This window comes from Mugil cephalus, chromosome 10 (genome assembly GCF_022458985.1).
Source record: "Mugil cephalus isolate CIBA_MC_2020 chromosome 10, CIBA_Mcephalus_1.1, whole genome shotgun sequence".
In the NCBI taxonomy this organism is placed as follows: Eukaryota; Metazoa; Chordata; class Actinopteri; order Mugiliformes; family Mugilidae; genus Mugil; species Mugil cephalus.
The window spans coordinates 8044598-8052732 of NC_061779.1; the positions used below are offsets into that span (position 1 = coordinate 8044598).

The 8135-nt window shown below is 37.2% G+C and overlaps 1 non-coding gene across 1 annotated transcript; it reads left to right on the plus strand.

Annotated features, from left to right (window-relative positions):
- The first annotated feature begins 7955 nt into the window (after positions 1 to 7955).
- Positions 7956 to 8027, plus strand: trnae-uuc. Its single transcript has one exon. It is a non-coding gene; the product is annotated as a tRNA-Glu (tRNA).
- The last annotated feature ends 108 nt before the right edge of the window (positions 8028 to 8135 follow it).

Below are 8135 nucleotides of genomic sequence, written 5' to 3' on the forward strand. Positions count from 1 at the left end.
CCCTTTCACACCGTCCCCTGGAAACCCTGGAGGTAATTATATGTAGGAACCCGTAAGATTCTGAAATACTAAAATCAGCCAGTCTGGCACCAACATGCATCAGCAAAGAGTCATTTTGACTCTTGGCAGATTGTCTTGATCATGTGTCTGAATGCATAAATATTGCATGATAAACCATGTAAGTGGTTCATAAGATACTTGGTAAACAAGCAATTGAAAAGGTGCATCTCATGAAGTGTCCAGAGAGGGTGACTTTCAGTGAAGCCCAAGAGTTACAACATCTGAAGTCATGTATCCAGAATCTTGAAGACGTTAGTTCTCAATAACTTGTGAGGAGTTGGGGTTGAAATAGGAACATCTGTACGTTTAAACTGAATGCATTAACTTCTATTTTTAGTCTTACTATCACAACGAGCCTCAAGAGTTTAATCCAACACGTGACAACAGGCTGTTGAGTTGTAGAGGAGACATTCAGTCCTGTTAGCATAAAGGATGTGTTTATCTGAGGGATATATTCATAGTCACAAAGCATATGATTTCCGCATGCAGCTGAAGCAGCATGAGGAAATCATCAAACAGAATAGTGAGGCTCTATATACGCACTGTTAATTTTATTATCTTCTTTTTTCTGCTTTGTTGTTGAGAAATCAATAATGTTGGTGTCACCATCCATAAAGGCTTCTCCAATATAGAATAACTAAGATTCCAATTTTAATTTGTGTATCTCAATATGAAGAAAATATCTTATATTCCAGGTCAGAACAACATCATAGCAGATTAAAAGTCGACACTGTTGTTTTTATGCTTGCACTGCTACAATTATATATTAGTTTGTTGTTCATCCTGATTCATATACCTGTCAAACATGTCTGACTAGATCCAGTACAGACAGATCTGTTGGACAAACCTTGTGTCTTGTGATGCAACTGGTTTAACCGACTGAACTATTATTGGGAAAAACATACTGTTTACTACAAGTGGGGGAGTTTCTGGAAGCAGCTCGAGGCTTAAACCAAACAGAAACGGTCACTTCATTCATGAATTGCCTCAAAGTTGGCTGAAGGTAGTTGGGGTGGAGGGTGGGCGCACAAAACGTCACATGAGACTCGAGCATCACAGGCTGATATCTGTGGTTTAGGCAACAATAGTACCCTGTTTACACTTAGTGAATAGTTTTCTCTTGGTTAACTGTGATGGCCATGACATTTCTTCCTGTGTTAGACCAAACCGTGATCTTTATTTAATCTGAACTGAGGGTTAAGTTTGTTACATAGTCCGCGAGAAGCGAGAAATTTGTTCTCACTTCAAGGGCTGCGGGAATAAGGCGTAAGAGAGGCACTTATCTCATTATTGTTGGATGTCGGCCCAGTCATCTCTTCGTTCATTCAGAATACACCCACACTCTTTATGCCGGCAGATATTAGCATCTGGGAGCTCACAGAGAAGCCGGTTCTTTACCGGTTTTCTGCTTTAACTACTCCCACTTCCAATTTCTGACCAATCACAGAAAAAAAATACAGTTTCACCTTTTTGATGTGTCAAGAACAAGCTGCGAACAAACCCCCAAAAAAGGACTTCCAAACGAGTCCAGAGTATGTAACAGCCATATGCAGGTGGACATTGTTGTACTCTTGATCTGATCCAACATTTATGTTTATTTTAGGTCACTTAGGAATGGAAATTTGAGTGTTATAATGATAACGCTTCCCCAGTTTCACAAGATAATTGTCCTATAAACTACCAAACACTGTTGATCACAAGTTAATTTGTCAAACAGCCTTAAGGGGACAATAAAAAGCCTTTTATTCCTCTTTCTATGCTCGCTTGCTGTGGTTTAATATTTACAACTTCGTGTTAGAGTGTTAGGAGGAAACATTCCTCTTTCATCGGGTCATTGTCAGGGAGATTTACAGACTTGTTTTTACCAACCAAAGAGCAGTAACAACAGCAGGGATCAGTCTACAGACACTAAACACTAAAAGTGAACTGAATAGACAATCGTCAGTAGTTTTTCAGTTCAGGACTTGCATGTTGAGGAACAGTCTGTGACTCACCACAGACCATTTCAACATGGAAGCAAGATCATTTTTTTATGGAGAAAATTTGAGACAAATGGAACAGGAAAGATTCACCAGGCAGAACCGACTGCTTTGGATGGCCAGAAGAGTTTCAAGACCACCTTGAAGTTAAATTTGGATCTGATTGGTAGTAGGACTATCCAGTAGTATGCAGGATTAAATTAATTAAAAGATTAGGCTGAGCATATGCAACAGTCAACACTGGCAGTTGTGCAGACAAAACTTTCAAGTTCAGCCGTTAAGTTACATCAATGCTAACAGTTAGCGAGCTAACAGCAGGTAGCTTAATACTGGACTTTTAAAAGTAAAAGATAAAAAGTTCAAGACATTAAATTTATGAGAAAAGATTTAATGGTGGGAGTTAAGTAAAATATTAGGCTGTTGGCAATATAAACATAAGCAACATTTAACACTGGAAGTCACGCGCACAAAATCTTTGTCTTTCAAGTTCAGCCGTTAAGTTACATCGTGGCTAACAGTTAGCGAGCTAACGATGATAGATAGCATACAACACAGACTAAAATAAGCAATAAAAATAAAATAGGAAAATAAAAAATCCATATTATAATAACATTACTGAATATTAAGAATATAACAAGCAACTTAATGTAAGAATATCAAAATCAGGTTGCTAAGCAACTGCTGGGGCCTAGGAGCCACTGAGGCTAACAGGTAGAAAGCTAACAGTAAGCTAACCAGATAACTTGGGATATAGGAAATTCAAAGGTAAAGGATGAGACTTTGAGAATATAAACATTTTCCTCAGACTTATTATAAAATTATAACTAAACTAAACAATTAAAGTACAACATATTACCTTACCATTCACCATTTCTGAAAACATGAACACATCTCCTCCTAGGTTACGAATACCTGTAGGGGCCCGTTCACACGGACTCTGCATGTGGAGCCGGTAACCATGACCCACATTTTATTACAACCAATATAGCTGAACACTTGTTTTCACGCCTTCATCTGAGGTATTCGACCAACAGCCTCATGATCAGCTCTCACACATGCATCCTTTCTGAAGACAAACCGGCCTCAGCGCTCATAGATCCTCAGGGTCATCTTGGGTCTCTCTGTGAAATGTTGCAGCAACACGCAGCAGCTTTGGCTATGCTGCAGTTTCCTAAAACACTGGTCCAGAGTAACACTGACTGTTTGTTAGCCTCTGTTGGTTTGATGTTTAACGCTTGTTTCATGACACCAACTGTATATTTATAACTTTTATGAGTTGTTGAACATGCAGTAAAGCTCATGCATTCACAGAGAGGGGATGAAGAAAACCCTGCAAAGATGTCAGTGTGTTGTGAGAACATGAAGGAGGAAGACGCGGCTCTTTTTCTTTAAAACACAACGTGATGAGTGGATTAGTTTTTATTGGAAACCTTGCAGAACATTCCCAACTTCTAAACTAATGGGTTTCAGGTGTGTGGTGATGGAGAACAGTATAAAACCATCAAATGTGCAGGTAGTTTAAATAATATTTAAAAAGTAAATTCATCTTTCCCTGAATTGACAAACACAACGTTAAACCAGTAAAAGGTATTCCAGTATTTACCTGTTAGAGGTTTGTCATCTTTGTAGTTTGTCAAAAAGAATTTCTGCAACATTCATAGGGATCATGCAATATTAGCTTTGGTTCAACCAGTGGTTAACACACTTCCTGAAAGATGCCCTGAAGAGGTTAAAGTGTAAACAGCGTGCAGCATAATCAGCCTATTTAGTAGCCGTCCTGGAGCTTTGAGTTATGTTGGACGTGCATTGAGCAGATGAACTCTGAGGTCTTTAGATCTCAAGTAACAGATCTTTGTCCTCTGGAGGAGAAGTCGCTGCAGAAAAAAGACTAATACTTTCATTTAGGAGCAGCTTTAGTATTGATTTAAAGTCGCCAGGTCCAATATTCAGTTTTTCATTTCCTTATTTTTCTTATTTTATTGGGAATATGGGGATCTTAAGCTTCTGAATGCTCCACTGTGTTCACCAGTTGTTGAAGTGTGATTTGTGTGAATATGCACAATTACAGATTTTTAAAATGTATCTAGTTTTTGTTTTGAGATCTGCCACTGCTGATGAGACACTAAAGCACAACATTAAAGTTTCAGAATGGAAAGCCAAAAACACTGAGCTGAGACTGGGGGGACCAGATGTCCTCCTTTTCCCGAACATGTCCTCTTTTAGAGATGTAAAATGTGTCAAACTCAAACTTTGAAACATTTTGTTCTACTAGTGTTGAATTTGTGTTGTATTTCTCTGTGTGTGTGTGTGTGTGTGTGTGTGTGTGTGTGTGTGTGTGTGTGTGTGTGTGTGTCACCGAAGAGTCCACTTTTTCACAAACTCAAATCTAGTGACACTAGCTGAGACGGCTTCGCCACCACAAGCGACACTTTCCATTTTACTTTTTCAAACTTTTCTCATGCGCAGTTGCAGTTTGCAATTCTGAAAATGGTTAAAATGCTAAAAAAAAAAATATTGTGCAGGACATATTTACACAGTTGTGTCTCGGGTATAGAAAGGAAGGTCGGATTTAAGTGGAATATACACGGTCAGGAAATGCAGGATGAACAATCCTGTTTGCTGAACAATCCTGCTTCCACGCTCCTCTTGTTTGAACACACTTGGGTACTTTCATGTAACAACAGAGGGCATTTGTATAAACATCATGCATAATGTTTTTGAAGGTGCTGTCCCCAGTAAAGCTGGTGTTGCAACAGTTAATACATGAAGACAAACTGTCTTTGTGCCGTGATCCCTCATGAGGTCAAAGGCTGCTTTATCAGTTAAATAGTTTTATATGTGGTAGCCAAAAAAAAGAGATGTATTTGAATCTGTAAGCATGAATGACCCGTGTCATGTCAGGCCGTTAAACCTCTACAGTCATGTTTAGTTAAATACCAAGTATTCGTAAATCCTAAGTATAGTGTCGACTTGGACTGCATGAAGACTTCAGAATGTGGTTCATATGTGATAGTTTGTTTTTATGTTAATGATCACATGCACAAGAGAACACGTTGTATTTCATATATTTGATAAAACATTTAGACTGTATAGGAAAATTATTTTTTGTTATATTATCTGCATTGCAGTTTTGTATTGAACTGTTTTATGATGATGTTTGTTAAATGAAAGGGAACACGTAGACATTATAGGAAGTTACATTTTCTAAATAGCAGATTGACCTCATGCATAAAATGTTGATGAAATGTTTTATTGCCCAATAAAATACCAATGTAGGCACATTTGTGTTTCTTATTATTATTAGGAACAGAATTAACTTGTGTTAATATCAGCACATATGTTTTAGGAGTGAAGCTAGAGGCAGGTGGAGACAAAAAACATGTAATCCAATTAAAAGAAAAACAAGTGAAAACCAAATTATGGAAAAACTGGGAAAACCGTCAGGTGACTGAACAGCTGACTTGACAATGTAAAAATAGGGACATACACACATGGGTTGATCAAACTGAAAGAGTAAAAATATAGATGAAAACCCAAACTGAACCAGTGAAAAACTGAACCTAGTGGAACAATAACAGAAAACTTAATGGCTGAGTTCATATTTCCACCTAAATAAATATAAATAAACTTTATTTGCCCAGTATACGTTCAATGAGAGAAACTACACAAGCAAATGCTAATATATAGCAGTCCTGCTGTAAATCTTAGTATTCAGCATGTGGCATGAAGGATGTGGTTTGTAGTTTAGTTTGAATTGTGCTGCATCAACGCATCAGAAGTATAAGTTGTACAAGTTAGAGTACATGAGTTATTGCAAAATATCAGCATAAAGTTATTACACAGAAGGAATTTATCCAACCAACTAACTCAGAGTGTCTGACACTCAGTGAGAAACTGTACAGACCGATGGCTGCAGGTAGCAATGATTTCCTGTGGCGCTCTGTAGTGCATGTAGTCAGTAGTAGGTGTCAGTGGTTCAACCCAGTTTAACAGCTCCATGGTAAGTGTTTGATTAGTAAATGGATTTCAGATGAGCAAGTCAATCCAAAGACATATCAGAGTTGCTGAAAAATGTTCAAGCCTTAAAAACTGTGTGACACCTTTGGACTTCATCCATCCTCATACCTTACCTTCACCATGCGACTGTAAACTGACCTCGGTTCAGTGAACCACTATGAATGCTCAGAATAACTGAGGGGATTAAGCTTGTTTGGTTCTAACATTCATCGGCCATGTGTTAACCTGAAAACACTGACCTTAAAGAAAGTCTGTCTGTAATCTGCCTCCACAGTTTACCGCCACCACACATCCATGTGATTATTTGTAGCATCTACAATACTAATTTAACACCTGAACAAAACATTTTTGCCTGATTAGTTTTAAAATTGAAATGTGGAGCAGCATGGAGGGCAACAAGGGACTGGAAATGATAATAACAACGCTATAGGTATTAGAGTTTACATAAAGATTAACAATACACCAATAAATTATTTAAACTGCAGAAACAAACAGCTTTTTCAACATCTTATGTTTAATGAGCACTTTTCCATTTTTTTCCCTAATTTTATCAGCACCAAGCAAATTATTTATTAATTATGTTAATGTATTTTTGTTAAATACTATTTCTTAATGTCAAACTTTATCTGTAAATAATTTTTAATATGTTCTATATTTATTTATAGTTGATTTATAGTTTCATAAGTTTAATGAGTAAATTTAAGTTTATTTATTTACCTATTTATGTTTATTAAGCATACTGAATTATTAGACCACATTTACATTGTGCAATTAGTTATTAATTTTCAAAGATAAAATAAAATTGAAAAAATAATTCACAACAATTAAGAGAAAATAAAGATGGCGTTACCAGCAGATTCAAAATGTCCCTGGGCTCGAGAAGCTGAAGAAGCACAGAAGCTGCCATTGTGCTCATAGTTCTCCTCTGCAGAAACAACAAAGCAGAAAAATGTCCTGTAAAAATCCCAAGCTGATTTCAGAGGCCTCGGCTTCCCACATCCATTCATCTATGGCCTACTTCCGGGCACAGAAGTGGGATGCAGGAATTTCCGACTACTTGAAAGTCTTTGGTTGTTTCTGGAGTACCTGAACATTAGCGCTTTTCTACCCAGGCTGCCGAGGAGTGTGAGAACATGCAAAGGAAAACTGAAAAAACCCTCCAGATATGCAGCACAATGAGGGGGAACAAATCTGATTACCTAACACTTTTCTTCCTCTATGTAGTGTATTCTGACTACAAAAAAGATGTACAAGCACAGATTTAATTTAATGTCATATAAATATGTATATATAGAGACACCAATAAGGATTCATAGTACAATGATATTTTAAGTTTACTCCGTCTTTACATATTTATACATAAACTATACATAAACACCACAGCCTCGCACACAAAAGAATAAACATCATTATTTCTTTAAATGTTTTTAAGAATGCTATTTTGGTCCAGACCATAGACTGTACAAATAAATCTTAATACAGTTCAGACTGAATTATCTCAACAAGTATTTGGGGGATACTGTATAAAACGTTTAGTATATAGTAGAATATGTGAACATCAGCTATTCTTTGTGTTCACTGCCCTTCTACACAACCTGAGGCAATTTAAAATAATATAATTAAGTAATGTTTATAGCCGTGCTAGCAGCAAGCTAGTGGACAGACTGAAGACTGAATTATAATTAAACATTTTAACTTTTATAATTAATAACTTTTTTTCCGTTATTCAAAGATGATTTAATGAATCCTACTGACTGTGACAATCCAGTTGATTACTCTTTACAAATAGTGTTTGTGCGTTGGAACAACAGGTTTTCCCTATTCTAACACTGTAGACACTTAGCATTTTCATACCTTGTGTAGCATCTGCTAGTTAGCATGCTAACCATAGCTCAGCGGTCCCATATGGTCTAGCGGTTAGGATTCCTGGTTTTCACCCAGGCGGCCCGGGTTCGACTCCCGGTATGGGAACAGAAGTTTTTGGCCGATCTACAAATTAATCGTTACAGAAACAATGCGCCCTTCACATTTATTACTGAGAGTCCTTGAACAAGCAACTAACTCACAATCTGCCCCTGC